Consider the following 13,245-nt stretch of genomic DNA (forward strand, 5'->3'; position numbering starts at 1 on the left):
GGAGGGACAGCTCTGAGCATCAGTCAGCTTGCATGTACCAAGGCCTGTGGAGAGCTAAGATTCCGGCTGAGGTCTGGCTACAAGGTAAGGTGTGGACCTAGGAATGTACGCTTTATCCCACCCAAAGCGCTACAACACCTCAAGGCTCCAGAACAATATCTGCTTAAGATTGTGAGAAAACCAAAAGTTAGCTGACTCCACATCAGCCACAAGCCCTGGAGCCTCTCAGCACTCATATGTTAGAACCCGAAGTAAAAGATGTACGCCGTCCAAGATTCTGCCAGCCAGTGCCCCACATAGCCTTCCCCTGCGCTCAGAACTTAGGGAGGGATAATATTTTTCCAACATACAGCGGACGCGTGGCAGTCCATCAGCATTCCCTTGCTAGGTCCCCGGTCTGTGTGCTTCATAAAATGACCCTTGCAGGTTTTACATGCTTGGTTCTTATTAATTTGAGGCTTTGCGACCCTCCAGCCAATGCTGTAAGCCCAGATGTGGAGCTTCTTCCAGGCCTACGGCACATTTGTTTGGGTTTGGCTGTTCACCCAGCCTTCTGAAGGTAATCTAGAGGCGAGTAGGAGCCTGCGTGGGTGTGAGCCCCAGTAGAATGATGGGACGCGGAAACACTAGAGGTTCAAGTAGGTGACTATGAAAACCAACATGACCCCGACGTGATTTGAACACGCAACCTTCTGATCTGGAGTCAGACGCACTACCGTTGCGCCACGAGGTCTACTATGCTCGAGGGCTAAAGCTTTTGGCTACTCCTGCGTCAATTCTTCGGTGGTTGCCCACAGAATAACTCGGTTGCCCAGCTAGCCCTGTGCCAGCTTTGGCCGGCTTACCCTGTGCAAGTTTGGGCCGGTTAGCTCAGTTGGTTAGAGCGTGGTGCTAATAACGCCAAGGTCGCGGGTTCGATCCCCGTACGGGCCATTGCCCTTTTATTCCAACGGCGATGGATTTCTATGGCCGCGGGCGCCTGGCCTAGTTTTCTTTAACCTGTTCAACACATAGCAAAAATGCCTATTTTGCAAGTGGCGCAGCCTAATTATGTCACAGCCACTAGCTAAACTCAGGTCACTTCTTGACTAACAGGGTGCCCCCTAATGGGATCCCCAAACATAAAGGCAGCACTTGTATCTTTTCTTAGTGTTCTTTCAGCACTCAGTCCTTTCACCCAGCAGCAGGCTCCCAAAGCACAGAGAGAGAGAGCAGGAGGGACAGCTCTGAGCATCAGTCAGCTTGCATGTACCAAGGCCTGTGGAGAGCTAAGATTCCGGCTGAGGTCTGGCTACAAGGTAAGGTGTGGACCTAGGAATGTACGCTTTATCCCACCCAAAGCGCTACAACACCTCAAGGCTCCAGAACAATATCTGCTTAAGATTGTGAGAAAACCAAAAGTTAGCTGACTCCACATCAGCCACAAGCCCTGGAGCCTCTCAGCACTCATATGTTAGAACCCGAAGTAAAAGATGTACGCCGTCCAAGATTCTGCCAGCCAGTGCCCCACATAGCCTTCCCCTGCGCTCAGAACTTAGGGAGGGATAATATTTTTCCAACATACAGCGGACGCGTGGCAGTCCATCAGCATTCCCTTGCTAGGTCCCCGGTCTGTGTGCTTCATAAAATGACCCTTGCAGGTTTTACATGCTTGGTTCTTATTAATTTGAGGCTTTGCGACCCTCCAGCCAATGCTGTAAGCCCAGATGTGGAGCTTCTTCCAGGCCTACGGCACATTTGTTTGGGTTTGGCTGTTCACCCAGCCTTCTGAAGGTAATCTAGAGGCGAGTAGGAGCCTGCGTGGGTGTGAGCCCCAGTAGAATGATGGGACGCGGAAACACTAGAGGTTCAAGTAGGTGACTATGAAAACCAACATGACCCCGACGTGATTTGAACACGCAACCTTCTGATCTGGAGTCAGACGCGCTACCGTTGCGCCACGAGGTCTACTATGCTCGAGGGCTAAAGCTTTTGGCTACTCCTGCGTCAATTCTTCGGTGGTTGCCCACAGAATAACTCGGTTGCCCAGCTAGCCCTGTGCCAGCTTTGGCCGGCTTACCCTGTGCAAGTTTGGGCCGGTTAGCTCAGTTGGTTAGAGCGTGGTGCTAATAACGCCAAGGTCGCGGGTTCGATCCCCGTACGGGCCATTGCCCTTTTATTCCAACGGCGATGGATTTCTATGGCCGCGGGCGCCTGGCCTAGTTTTCTTTAACCTGTTCAACACGTAGCAAAAATGCCTATTTTGCAAGTGGCGCAGCCTAATTATGTCACAGCCACTAGCTAAACTCAGGTCACTTCTTGACTAACAGGGTGCCCCCTAATGGGATCCCCAAACATAAAGGCAGCACTTGTATCTTTTCTTAGTGTTCTTTCAGCACTCAGTCCTTTCACCCAGCAGCAGGCTCCCAAAGCACAGAGAGAGAGAGCAGGAGGGACAGCTCTGAGCATCAGTCAGCTTGCATGTACCAAGGCCTGTGGAGAGCTAAGATTCCGGCTGAGGTCTGGCTACAAGGTAAGGTGTGGACCTAGGAATGTACGCTTTATCCCACCCAAAGCGCTACAACACCTCAAGGCTCCAGAACAATATCTGCTTAAGATTGTGAGAAAACCAAAAGTTAGCTGACTCCACATCAGCCACAAGCCCTGGAGCCTCTCAGCACTCATATGTTAGAACCCGAAGTAAAAGATGTACGCCGTCCAAGATTCTGCCAGCCAGTGCCCCACATAGCCTTCCCCTGCGCTCAGAACTTAGGGAGGGATAATATTTTTCCAACATACAGCGGACGCGTGGCAGTCCATCAGCATTCCCTTGCTAGGTCCCCGGTCTGTGTGCTTCATAAAATGACCCTTGCAGGTTTTACATGCTTGGTTCTTATTAATTTGAGGCTTTGCGACCCTCCAGCCAATGCTGTAAGCCCAGATGTGGAGCTTCTTCCAGGCCTACGGCACATTTGTTTGGGTTTGGCTGTTCACCCAGCCTTCTGAAGGTAATCTAGAGGCGAGTAGGAGCCTGCGTGGGTGTGAGCCCCAGTAGAATGATGGGACGCGGAAACACTAGAGGTTCAAGTAGGTGACTATGAAAACCAACATGACCCCCGACGTGATTTGAACACGCAACCTTCTGATCTGGAGTCAGACGCACTACCGTTGCGCCACGAGGTCTACTATGCTCGAGGGCTAAAGCTTTTGGCTACTCCTGCGTCAATTCTTCGGTGGTTGCCCACAGAATAACTCGGTTGCCCAGCTAGCCCTGTGCCAGCTTTGGCCGGCTTACCCTGTGCAAGTTTGGGCCGGTTAGCTCAGTTGGTTAGAGCGTGGTGCTAATAACGCCAAGGTCGCGGGTTCGATCCCCGTACGGGCCATTGCCCTTTTATTCCAACGGCGATGGATTTCTATGGCCGCGGGCGCCTGGCCTAGTTTTCTTTAACCTGTTCAACACGTAGCAAAAATGCCTATTTTGCAAGTGGCGCAGCCTAATTATGTCACAGCCACTAGCTAAACTCAGGTCACTTCTTGACTAACAGGGTGCCCCCTAATGGGATCCCCAAACATAAAGGCAGCACTTGTATCTTTTCTTAGTGTTCTTTCAGCACTCAGTCCTTTCACCCAGCAGCAGGCTCCCAAAGCACAGAGAGAGAGAGCAGGAGGGACAGCTCTGAGCATCAGTCAGCTTGCATGTACCAAGGCCTGTGGAGAGCTAAGATTCCGGCTGAGGTCTGGCTACAAGGTAAGGTGTGGACCTAGGAATGTACGCTTTATCCCACCCAAAGCGCTACAACACCTCAAGGCTCCAGAACAATATCTGCTTAAGATTGTGAGAAAACCAAAAGTTAGCTGACTCCACATCAGCCACAAGCCCTGGAGCCTCTCAGCACTCATATGTTAGAACCCGAAGTAAAAGATGTACGCCGTCCAAGATTCTGCCAGCCAGTGCCCCACATAGCCTTCCCCTGCGCTCAGAACTTAGGGAGGGATAATATTTTTCCAACATACAGCGGACGCGTGGCAGTCCATCAGCATTCCCTTGCTAGGTCCCCGGTCTGTGTGCTTCATAAAATGTGTAGCCTTGCAAAGCCAGCAACCACTTTGTGACCCTTGCAGGTTTTACATGCTTGGTTCTTATTAATTTGAGGCTTTGCGACCCTCCAGCCAATGCTGTAAGCCCAGATGTGGAGCTTCTTCCAGGCCTACGGCACATTTGTTTGGGTTTGGCTGTTCACCCAGCCTTCTGAAGGTAATCTAGAGGCGAGTAGGAGCCTGCGTGGGTGTGAGCCCCAGTAGAATGATGGGACGCGGAAACACTAGAGGTTCAAGTAGGTGACTATGAAAACCAACATGACCCCGACGTGATTTGAACACGCAACCTTCTGATCTGGAGTCAGACGCGCTACCGTTGCGCCACGAGGTCTACTATGCTCGAGGGCTAAAGTTTTTGGCTACTCCTGCGTCAATTCTTCGGTGGTTGCCCACAGAATAACTCGGTTGCCCAGCTAGCCCTGTGCCAGCTTTGGCCGGCTTACCCTGTGCAAGTTTGGGCCGGTTAGCTCAGTTGGTTAGAGCGTGGTGCTAATAACGCCAAGGTCGCGGGTTCGATCCCCGTACGGGCCATTGCCCTTTTATTCCAACGGCGATGGATTTCTATGGCCGCGGGCGCCTGGCCTAGTTTTCTTTAACCTGTTCAACACGTAGCAAAAATGCCTATTTTGCAAGTGGCGCAGCCTAATTATGTCACAGCCACTAGCTAAACTCAGGTCACTTCTTGACTAACAGGGTGCCCCCTAATGGGATCCCCAAACATAAAGGCAGCACTTGTATCTTTTCTTAGTGTTCTTTCAGCACTCAGTCCTTTCACCCAGCAGCAGGCTCCCAAAGCACAGAGAGAGAGAGCAGGAGGGACAGCTCTGAGCATCAGTCAGCTTGCATGTACCAAGGCCTGTGGAGAGCTAAGATTCCGGCTGAGGTCTGGCTACAAGGTAAGGTGTGGACCTAGGAATGTACGCTTTATCCCACCCAAAGCGCTACAACACCTCAAGGCTCCAGAACAATATCTGCTTAAGATTGTGAGAAAACCAAAAGTTAGCTGACTCCACATCAGCCACAAGCCCTGGAGCCTCTCAGCACTCATATGTTAGAACCCGAAGTAAAAGATGTATGCCGTCCAAGATTCTGCCAGCCAGTGCCCCACATAGCCTTCCCCTGCGCTCAGAACTTAGGGAGGGATAATATTTTTCCAACATACAGCGGACGCGTGGCAGTCCATCAGCATTCCCTTGCTAGGTCCCCGGTCTGTGTGCTTCATAAAATGTGTAGCCTTGCAAAGCCAGCAACCACTTTGTGACCCTTGCAGGTTTTACATGCTTGGTTCTTATTAATTTGAGGCTTTGCGACCCTCCAGCCAATGCTGTAAGCCCAGATGTGGAGCTTCTTCCAGGCCTACGGCACATTTGTTTGGGTTTGGCCGTTCACCCAGCCTTCTGAAGGTAATCTAGAGGCGAGTAGGAGCCTGCGTGGGTGTGAGCCCCAGTAGAATGATGGGACGCGGAAACACTAGAGGTTCAAGTAGGTGACTATGAAAACCAACATGACCCCGACGTGATTTGAACACGCAACCTTCTGATCTGGAGTCAGACGCGCTACCGTTGCGCCACGAGGTCTACTATGCTCGAGGGCTAAAGTTTTTGGCTACTCCTGCGTCAATTCTTCGGTGGTTGCCCACAGAATAACTCGGTTGCCCAGCTAGCCCTGTGCCAGCTTTGGCCGGCTTACCCTGTGCAAGTTTGGGCCGGTTAGCTCAGTTGGTTAGAGCGTGGTGCTAATAACGCCAAGGTCGCGGGTTCGATCCCCGTACGGGCCATTGCCCTTTTATTCCAACGGCGATGGATTTCTATGGCCGCGGGCGCCTGGCCTAGTTTTCTTTAACCTGTTCAACACGTAGCAAAAATGCCTATTTTGCAAGTGGCGCAGCCTAATTATGTCACAGCCACTAGCTAAACTCAGGTCACTTCTTGACTAACAGGGTGCCCCCTAATGGGATCCCCAAACATAAAGGCAGCACTTGTATCTTTTCTTAGTGTTCTTTCAGCACTCAGTCCTTTCACCCAGCAGCAGGCTCCCAAAGCACAGAGAGAGAGAGCAGGAGGGACAGCTCTGAGCATCAGTCAGCTTGCATGTACCAAGGCCTGTGGAGAGCTAAGATTCCGGCTGAGGTCTGGCTACAAGGTAAGGTGTGGACCTAGGAATGTACGCTTTATCCCACCCAAAGCGCTACAACACCTCAAGGCTCCAGAACAATATCTGCTTAAGATTGTGAGAAAACCAAAAGTTAGCTGACTCCACATCAGCCACAAGCCCTGGAGCCTCTCAGCACTCATATGTTAGAACCCGAAGTAAAAGATGTACGCCGTCCAAGATTCTGCCAGCCAGTGCCCCACATAGCCTTCCCCTGCGCTCAGAACTTAGGGAGGGATAATATTTTTCCAACATACAGCGGACGCGTGGCAGTCCATCAGCATTCCCTTGCTAGGTCCCCGGTCTGTGTGCTTCATAAAATGTGTAGCCTTGCAAAGCCAGCAACCACTTTGTGACCCTTGCAGGTTTTACATGCTTGGTTCTTATTAATTTGAGGCTTTGCGACCCTCCAGCCAATGCTGTAAGCCCAGATGTGGAGCTTCTTCCAGGCCTACGGCACATTTGTTTGGGTTTGGCTGTTCACCCAGCCTTCTGAAGGTAATCTAGAGGCGAGTAGGAGCCTGCGTGGGTGTGAGCCCCAGTAGAATGATGGGACGCGGAAACACTAGAGGTTCAAGTAGGTGACTATGAAAACCAACATGACCCCGACGTGATTTGAACACGCAACCTTCTGATCTGGAGTCAGACGCGCTACCGTTGCGCCACGAGGTCTACTATGCTCGAGGGCTAAAGTTTTTGGCTACTCCTGCGTCAATTCTTCGGTGGTTGCCCACAGAATAACTCGGTTGCCCAGCTAGCCCTGTGCCAGCTTTGGCCGGCTTACCCTGTGCAAGTTTGGGCCGGTTAGCTCAGTTGGTTAGAGCGTGGTGCTAATAACGCCAAGGTCGCGGGTTAGATCCCCGTACGGGCCATTGCCCTTTTATTCCAACGGCGATGGATTTCTATGGCCGCGGGCGCCTGGCCTAGTTTTCTTTAACCTGTTCAACACGTAGCAAAAATGCCTATTTTGCAAGTGGCGCAGCCTAATTATGTCACAGCCACTAGCTAAACTCAGGTCACTTCTTGACTAACAGGGTGCCCCCTAATGGGATCCCCAAACATAAAGGCAGCACTTGTATCTTTTCTTAGTGTTCTTTCAGCACTCAGTCCTTTCACCCAGCAGCAGGCTCCCAAAGCACAGAGAGAGAGAGCAGGAGGGACAGCTCTGAGCATCAGTCAGCTTGCATGTACCAAGGCCTGTGGAGAGCTAAGATTCCGGCTGAGGTCTGGCTACAAGGTAAGGTGTGGACCTAGGAATGTACGCTTTATCCCACCCAAAGCGCTACAACACCTCAAGGCTCCAGAACAATATCTGCTTAAGATTGTGAGAAAACCAAAAGTTAGCTGACTCCACATCAGCCACAAGCCCTGGAGCCTCTCAGCACTCATATGTTAGAACCCGAAGTAAAAGATGTACGCCGTCCAAGATTCTGCCAGCCAGTGCCCCACATAGCCTTCCCCTGCGCTCAGAACTTAGGGAGGGATAATATTTTTCCAACATACAGCGGACGCGTGGCAGTCCATCAGCATTCCCTTGCTAGGTCCCCGGTCTGTGTGCTTCATAAAATGTGTAGCCTTGCAAAGCCAGCAACCACTTTGTGACCCTTGCAGGTTTTACATGCTTGGTTCTTATTAATTTGAGGCTTTGCGACCCTCCAGCCAATGCTGTAAGCCCAGATGTGGAGCTTCTTCCAGGCCTACGGCACATTTGTTTGGGTTTGGCTGTTCACCCAGCCTTCTGAAGGTAATCTAGAGGCGAGTAGGAGCCTGCGTGGGTGTGAGCCCCAGTAGAATGATGGGACGCGGAAACACTAGAGGTTCAAGTAGGTGACTATGAAAACCAACATGACCCCGACGTGATTTGAACACGCAACCTTCTGATCTGGAGTCAGACGCGCTACCGTTGCGCCACGAGGTCTACTATGCTCGAGGGCTAAAGTTTTTGGCTACTCCTGCGTCAATTCTTCGGTGGTTGCCCACAGAATAACTCGGTTGCCCAGCTAGCCCTGTGCCAGCTTTGGCCGGCTTACCCTGTGCAAGTTTGGGCCGGTTAGCTCAGTTGGTTAGAACGTGGTGCTAATAACGCCAAGGTCGCGGGTTCGATCCCCGTACGGGCCATTGCCCTTTTATTCCAACGGCGATGGATTTCTATGGCCGCGGGCGCCTGGCCTAGTTTTCTTTAACCTGTTCAACACGTAGCAAAAATGCCTATTTTGCAAGTGGCGCAGCCTAATTATGTCACAGCCACTAGCTAAACTCAGGTCACTTCTTGACTAACAGGGTGCCCCCTAATGGGATCCCCAAACATAAAGGCAGCACTTGTATCTTTTCTTAGTGTTCTTTCAGCACTCAGTCCTTTCACCCAGCAGCAGGCTCCCAAAGCACAGAGAGAGAGAGCAGGAGGGACAGCTCTGAGCATCAGTCAGCTTGCATGTACCAAGGCCTGTGGAGAGCTAAGATTCCGGCTGAGGTCTGGCTACAAGGTAAGGTGTGGACCTAGGAATGTACGCTTTATCCCACCCAAAGCGCTACAACACCTCAAGGCTCCAGAACAATATCTGCTTAAGATTGTGAGAAAACCAAAAGTTAGCTGACTCCACATCAGTCACAAGCCCTGGAGCCTCTCAGCACTCATATGTTAGAACCCGAAGTAAAAGATGTACGCCGTCCAAGATTCTGCCAGCCAGTGCCCCACATAGCCTTCCCCTGCGCTCAGAACTTAGGGAGGGATAATATTTTTCCAACATACAGCGGACGCGTGGCAGTCCATCAGCATTCCCTTGCTAGGTCCCCGGTCTGTGTGCTTCATAAAATGTGTAGCCTTGCAAAGCCAGCAACCACTTTGTGACCCTTGCAGGTTTTACATGCTTGGTTCTTATTAATTTGAGGCTTTGCGACCCTCCAGCCAATGCTGTAAGCCCAGATGTGGAGCTTCTTCCAGGCCTACGGCACATTTGTTTGGGTTTGGCTGTTCACCCAGCCTTCTGAAGGTAATCTAGAGGCGAGTAGGAGCCTGCGTGGGTGTGAGCCCCAGTAGAATGATGGGACGCGGAAACACTAGAGGTTCAAGTAGGTGACTATGAAAACCAACATGACCCCGACGTGATTTGAACACGCAACCTTCTGATCTGGAGTCAGACGCGCTACCGTTGCGCCACGAGGTCTACTATGCTCGAGGGCTAAAGTTTTTGGCTACTCCTGCGTCAATTCTTCGGTGGTTGCCCACAGAATAACTCGGTTGCCCAGCTAGCCCTGTGCCAGCTTTGGCCGGTTTACCCTGTGCAAGTTTGGGCCGGTTAGCTCAGTTGGTTAGAGCGTGGTGCTAATAACGCCAAGGTCGCGGGTTCGATCCCCGTACGGGCCATTGCCCTTTTATTCCAACGGCGATGGATTTCTATGGCCGCGGGCGCCTGGCCTAGTTTTCTTTAACCTGTTCAACACGTAGCAAAAATGCCTATTTTGCAAGTGGCGCAGCCTAATTATGTCACAGCCACTAGCTAAACTCAGGTCACTTCTTGACTAACAGGGTGCCCCCTAATGGGATCCCCAAACATAAAGGCAGCACTTGTATCTTTTCTTAGTGTTCTTTCAGCACTCAGTCCTTTCACCCAGCAGCAGGCTCCCAAAGCACAGAGAGAGAGAGCAGGAGGGACAGCTCTGAGCATCAGTCAGCTTGCATGTACCAAGGCCTGTGGAGAGCTAAGATTCCGGCTGAGGTCTGGCTACAAGGTAAGGTGTGGACCTAGGAATGTACGCTTTATCCCACCCAAAGCGCTACAACACCTCAAGGCTCCAGAACAATATCTGCTTAAGATTGTGAGAAAACCAAAAGTTAGCTGACTCCACATCAGCCACAAGCCCTGGAGCCTCTCAGCACTCATATGTTAGAACCCGAAGTAAAAGATGTACGCCGTCCAAGATTCTGCCAGCCAGTGCCCCACATAGCCTTCCCCTGCGCTCAGAACTTAGGGAGGGATAATATTTTTCCAACATACAGCGGACGCGTGGCAGTCCATCAGCATTCCCTTGCTAGGTCCCCGGTCTGTGTGCTTCATAAAATGTGTAGCCTTGCAAAGCCAGCAACCACTTTGTGACCCTTGCAGGTTTTACATGCTTGGTTCTTACTAATTTGAGGCTTTGCGACCCTCCAGCCAATGCTGTAAGCCCAGATGTGGAGCTTCTTCCAGGCCTACGGCACATTTGTTTGGGTTTGGCTGTTCACCCAGCCTTCTGAAGGTAATCTAGAGGCGAGTAGGAGCCTGCGTGGGTGTGAGCCCCAGTAGAATGATGGGACGCGGAAACACTAGAGGTTCAAGTAGGTGACTATGAAAACCAACATGACCCCGACGTGATTTGAACACGCAACCTTCTGATCTGGAGTCAGACGCGCTACCGTTGCGCCACGAGGTCTACTATGCTCGAGGGCTAAAGTTTTTGGCTACTCCTGCGTCAATTCTTCGGTGGTTGCCCACAGAATAACTCGGTTGCCCAGCTAGCCCTGTGCCAGCTTTGGCCGGCTTACCCTGTGCAAGTTTGGGCCGGTTAGCTCAGTTGGTTAGAGCGTGGTGCTAATAACGCCAAGGTCGCGGGTTCGATCCCCGTACGGGCCATTGCCCTTTTATTCCAACGGCGATGGATTTCTATGGCCGCGGGCGCCTGGCCTAGTTTTCTTTAACCTGTTCAACACGTAGCAAAAATGCCTATTTTGCAAGTGGCGCAGCCTAATTATGTCACAGCCACTAGCTAAACTCAGGTCACTTCTTGACTAACAGGGTGCCCCCTAATGGGATCCCCAAACATAAAGGCAGCACTTGTATCTTTTCTTAGTGTTCTTTCAGCACTCAGTCCTTTCACCCAGCAGCAGGCTCCCAAAGCACAGAGAGAGAGAGCAGGAGGGACAGCTCTGAGCATCAGTCAGCTTGCATGTACCAAGGCCTGTGGAGAGCTAAGATTCCGGCTGAGGTCTGGCTACAAGGTAAGGTGTGGACCTAGGAATGTACGCTTTATCCCACCCAAAGCGCTACAACACCTCAAGGCTCCAGAACAATATCTGCTTAAGATTGTGAGAAAACCAAAAGTTAGCTGACTCCACATCAGCCACAAGCCCTGGAGCCTCTCAGCACTCATATGTTAGAACCCGAAGTAAAAGATGTACGCCGTCCAAGATTCTGCCAGCCAGTGCCCCACATAGCCTTCCCCTGCGCTCAGAACTTAGGGAGGGATAATATTTTTCCAACATACAGCGGACGCGTGGCAGTCCATCAGCATTCCCTTGCTAGGTCCCCGGTCTGTGTGCTTCATAAAATGTGTAGCCTTGCAAAGCCAGCAACCACTTTGTGACCCTTGCAGGTTTTACATGCTTGGTTCTTATTAATTTGAGGCTTTGCGACCCTCCAGCCAATGCTGTAAGCCCAGATGTGGAGCTTCTTCCAGGCCTACGGCACATTTGTTTGGGTTTGGCTGTTCACCCAGCCTTCTGAAGGTAATCTAGAGGCGAGTAGGAGCCTGCGTGGGTGTGAGCCCCAGTAGAATGATGGGACGCGGAAACACTAGAGGTTCAAGTAGGTGACTATGAAAACCAACATGACCCCGACGTGATTTGAACACGCAACCTTCTGATCTGGAGTCAGACGCGCTACCGTTGCGCCACGAGGTCTACTATGCTCGAGGGCTAAAGCTTTTGGCTACTCCTGCGTCAATTCTTCGGTGGTTGCCCACAGAATAACTCGGTTGCCCAGCTAGCCCTGTGCCAGCTTTGGCCGGCTTACCCTGTGCAAGTTTGGGCCGGTTAGCTCAGTTGGTTAGAGCGTGGTGCTAATAACGCCAAGGTCGCGGGTTCGATCCCCGTACGGGCCATTGCCCTTTTATTCCAACGGCGATGGATTTCTATGGCCGCGGGCGCCTGGCCTAGTTTTCTTTAACCTGTTCAACACGTAGCAAAAATGCCTATTTTGCAAGTGGCGCAGCCTAATTATGTCACAGCCACTAGCTAAACTCAGGTCACTTCTTGACTAACAGGGTGCCCCCTAATGGGATCCCCAAACATAAAGGCAGCACTTGTATCTTTTCTTAGTGTTCTTTCAGCACTCAGTCCTTTCACCCAGCAGCAGGCTCCCAAAGCACAGAGAGAGAGAGCAGGAGGGACAGCTCTGAGCATCAGTCAGCTTGCATGTACCAAGGCCTGTGGAGAGCTAAGATTCCGGCTGAGGTCTGGCTACAAGGTAAGGTGTGGACCTAGGAATGTACGCTTTATCCCACCCAAAGCGCTACAACACCTCAAGGCTCCAGAACAATATCTGCTTAAGATTGTGAGAAAACCAAAAGTTAGCTGACTCCACATCAGCCACAAGCCCTGGAGCCTCTCAGCACTCATATGTTAGAACCCGAAGTAAAAGATGTACGCCGTCCAAGATTCTGCCAGCCAGTGCCCCACATAGCCTTCCCCTGCGCTCAGAACTTAGGGAGGGATAATATTTTTCCAACATACAGCGGACGCGTGGCAGTCCATCAGCATTCCCTTGCTAGGTCCCCGGTCTGTGTGCTTCATAAAATGTGTAGCCTTGCAAAGCCAGCAACCACTTTGTGACCCTTGCAGGTTTTACATGCTTGGTTCTTATTAATTTGAGGCTTTGCGACCCTCCAGCCAATGCTGTAAGCCCAGATGTGGAGCTTCTTCCAGGCCTACGGCACATTTGTTTGGGTTTGGCTGTTCACCCAGCCTTCTGAAGGTAATCTAGAGGCGAGTAGGAGCCTGCGTGGGTGTGAGCCCCAGTAGAATGATGGGACGCGGAAACACTAGAGGTTCAAGTAGGTGACTATGAAAACCAACATGACCCCGACGTGATTTGAACACGCAACCTTCTGATCTGGAGTCAGACGCGCTACCGTTGCGCCACGAGGTCTACTATGCTCGAGGGCTAAAGCTTTTGGCTACTCCTGCGTCAATTCTTCGGTGGTTGCCCACAGAATAACTCGGTTGCCCAGCTAGCCCTGTGCCAGCTTTGGCCGGCTTACCCT

The 13,245-nt window shown here is 51.5% G+C and overlaps 19 non-coding genes across 19 annotated transcripts; 8 read left to right on the forward strand and 11 right to left on the reverse strand.

Moving 5' to 3' along the window:
- Window positions 1-661: 661 nt before the first annotated feature.
- On the reverse strand, window positions 662-733 carry TRNAW-CCA (transfer RNA tryptophan (anticodon CCA)). Its single transcript has one exon. It is a non-coding gene; the product is annotated as a tRNA-Trp (tRNA).
- A 126-nt stretch (window positions 734-859) lies between these two features.
- Window positions 860-933, forward strand: TRNAI-AAU (transfer RNA isoleucine (anticodon AAU)). The gene has a single exon. It is a non-coding gene; the product is annotated as a tRNA-Ile (tRNA).
- A 942-nt stretch (window positions 934-1,875) lies between these two features.
- Window positions 1,876-1,947, reverse strand: TRNAW-CCA (transfer RNA tryptophan (anticodon CCA)). Its single transcript has one exon. It is a non-coding gene; the product is annotated as a tRNA-Trp (tRNA).
- A 126-nt stretch (window positions 1,948-2,073) lies between these two features.
- Window positions 2,074-2,147, forward strand: TRNAI-AAU (transfer RNA isoleucine (anticodon AAU)). Its single transcript has one exon. It is a non-coding gene; the product is annotated as a tRNA-Ile (tRNA).
- A 942-nt stretch (window positions 2,148-3,089) lies between these two features.
- TRNAW-CCA (transfer RNA tryptophan (anticodon CCA)) lies at window positions 3,090-3,162 on the reverse strand. The gene has a single exon. It is a non-coding gene; the product is annotated as a tRNA-Trp (tRNA).
- A 126-nt stretch (window positions 3,163-3,288) lies between these two features.
- On the forward strand, window positions 3,289-3,362 carry TRNAI-AAU (transfer RNA isoleucine (anticodon AAU)). The gene has a single exon. It is a non-coding gene; the product is annotated as a tRNA-Ile (tRNA).
- A 974-nt stretch (window positions 3,363-4,336) lies between these two features.
- Window positions 4,337-4,408, reverse strand: TRNAW-CCA (transfer RNA tryptophan (anticodon CCA)). Its single transcript has one exon. It is a non-coding gene; the product is annotated as a tRNA-Trp (tRNA).
- A 126-nt stretch (window positions 4,409-4,534) lies between these two features.
- On the forward strand, window positions 4,535-4,608 carry TRNAI-AAU (transfer RNA isoleucine (anticodon AAU)). The gene has a single exon. It is a non-coding gene; the product is annotated as a tRNA-Ile (tRNA).
- Window positions 4,609-5,582: 974 nt separating this feature from the next.
- On the reverse strand, window positions 5,583-5,654 carry TRNAW-CCA (transfer RNA tryptophan (anticodon CCA)). The gene has a single exon. It is a non-coding gene; the product is annotated as a tRNA-Trp (tRNA).
- Window positions 5,655-5,780: 126 nt separating this feature from the next.
- On the forward strand, window positions 5,781-5,854 carry TRNAI-AAU (transfer RNA isoleucine (anticodon AAU)). The gene has a single exon. It is a non-coding gene; the product is annotated as a tRNA-Ile (tRNA).
- A 974-nt stretch (window positions 5,855-6,828) lies between these two features.
- On the reverse strand, window positions 6,829-6,900 carry TRNAW-CCA (transfer RNA tryptophan (anticodon CCA)). Its single transcript has one exon. It is a non-coding gene; the product is annotated as a tRNA-Trp (tRNA).
- Window positions 6,901-8,074: 1,174 nt separating this feature from the next.
- Window positions 8,075-8,146, reverse strand: TRNAW-CCA (transfer RNA tryptophan (anticodon CCA)). Its single transcript has one exon. It is a non-coding gene; the product is annotated as a tRNA-Trp (tRNA).
- Window positions 8,147-9,320: 1,174 nt separating this feature from the next.
- TRNAW-CCA (transfer RNA tryptophan (anticodon CCA)) lies at window positions 9,321-9,392 on the reverse strand. Its single transcript has one exon. It is a non-coding gene; the product is annotated as a tRNA-Trp (tRNA).
- A 126-nt stretch (window positions 9,393-9,518) lies between these two features.
- Window positions 9,519-9,592, forward strand: TRNAI-AAU (transfer RNA isoleucine (anticodon AAU)). The gene has a single exon. It is a non-coding gene; the product is annotated as a tRNA-Ile (tRNA).
- Window positions 9,593-10,566: 974 nt separating this feature from the next.
- On the reverse strand, window positions 10,567-10,638 carry TRNAW-CCA (transfer RNA tryptophan (anticodon CCA)). Its single transcript has one exon. It is a non-coding gene; the product is annotated as a tRNA-Trp (tRNA).
- Window positions 10,639-10,764: 126 nt separating this feature from the next.
- Window positions 10,765-10,838, forward strand: TRNAI-AAU (transfer RNA isoleucine (anticodon AAU)). The gene has a single exon. It is a non-coding gene; the product is annotated as a tRNA-Ile (tRNA).
- A 974-nt stretch (window positions 10,839-11,812) lies between these two features.
- TRNAW-CCA (transfer RNA tryptophan (anticodon CCA)) lies at window positions 11,813-11,884 on the reverse strand. The gene has a single exon. It is a non-coding gene; the product is annotated as a tRNA-Trp (tRNA).
- A 126-nt stretch (window positions 11,885-12,010) lies between these two features.
- On the forward strand, window positions 12,011-12,084 carry TRNAI-AAU (transfer RNA isoleucine (anticodon AAU)). Its single transcript has one exon. It is a non-coding gene; the product is annotated as a tRNA-Ile (tRNA).
- Window positions 12,085-13,058: 974 nt separating this feature from the next.
- Window positions 13,059-13,130, reverse strand: TRNAW-CCA (transfer RNA tryptophan (anticodon CCA)). The gene has a single exon. It is a non-coding gene; the product is annotated as a tRNA-Trp (tRNA).
- Window positions 13,131-13,245: the final 115 nt, after the last annotated feature.

The sequence above is a fragment of the Aquarana catesbeiana genome, linkage group LG03, assembly GCF_042186555.1.
Source record: "Aquarana catesbeiana isolate 2022-GZ linkage group LG03, ASM4218655v1, whole genome shotgun sequence".
Classification (NCBI taxonomy): Eukaryota; Metazoa; Chordata; class Amphibia; order Anura; family Ranidae; genus Aquarana; species Aquarana catesbeiana.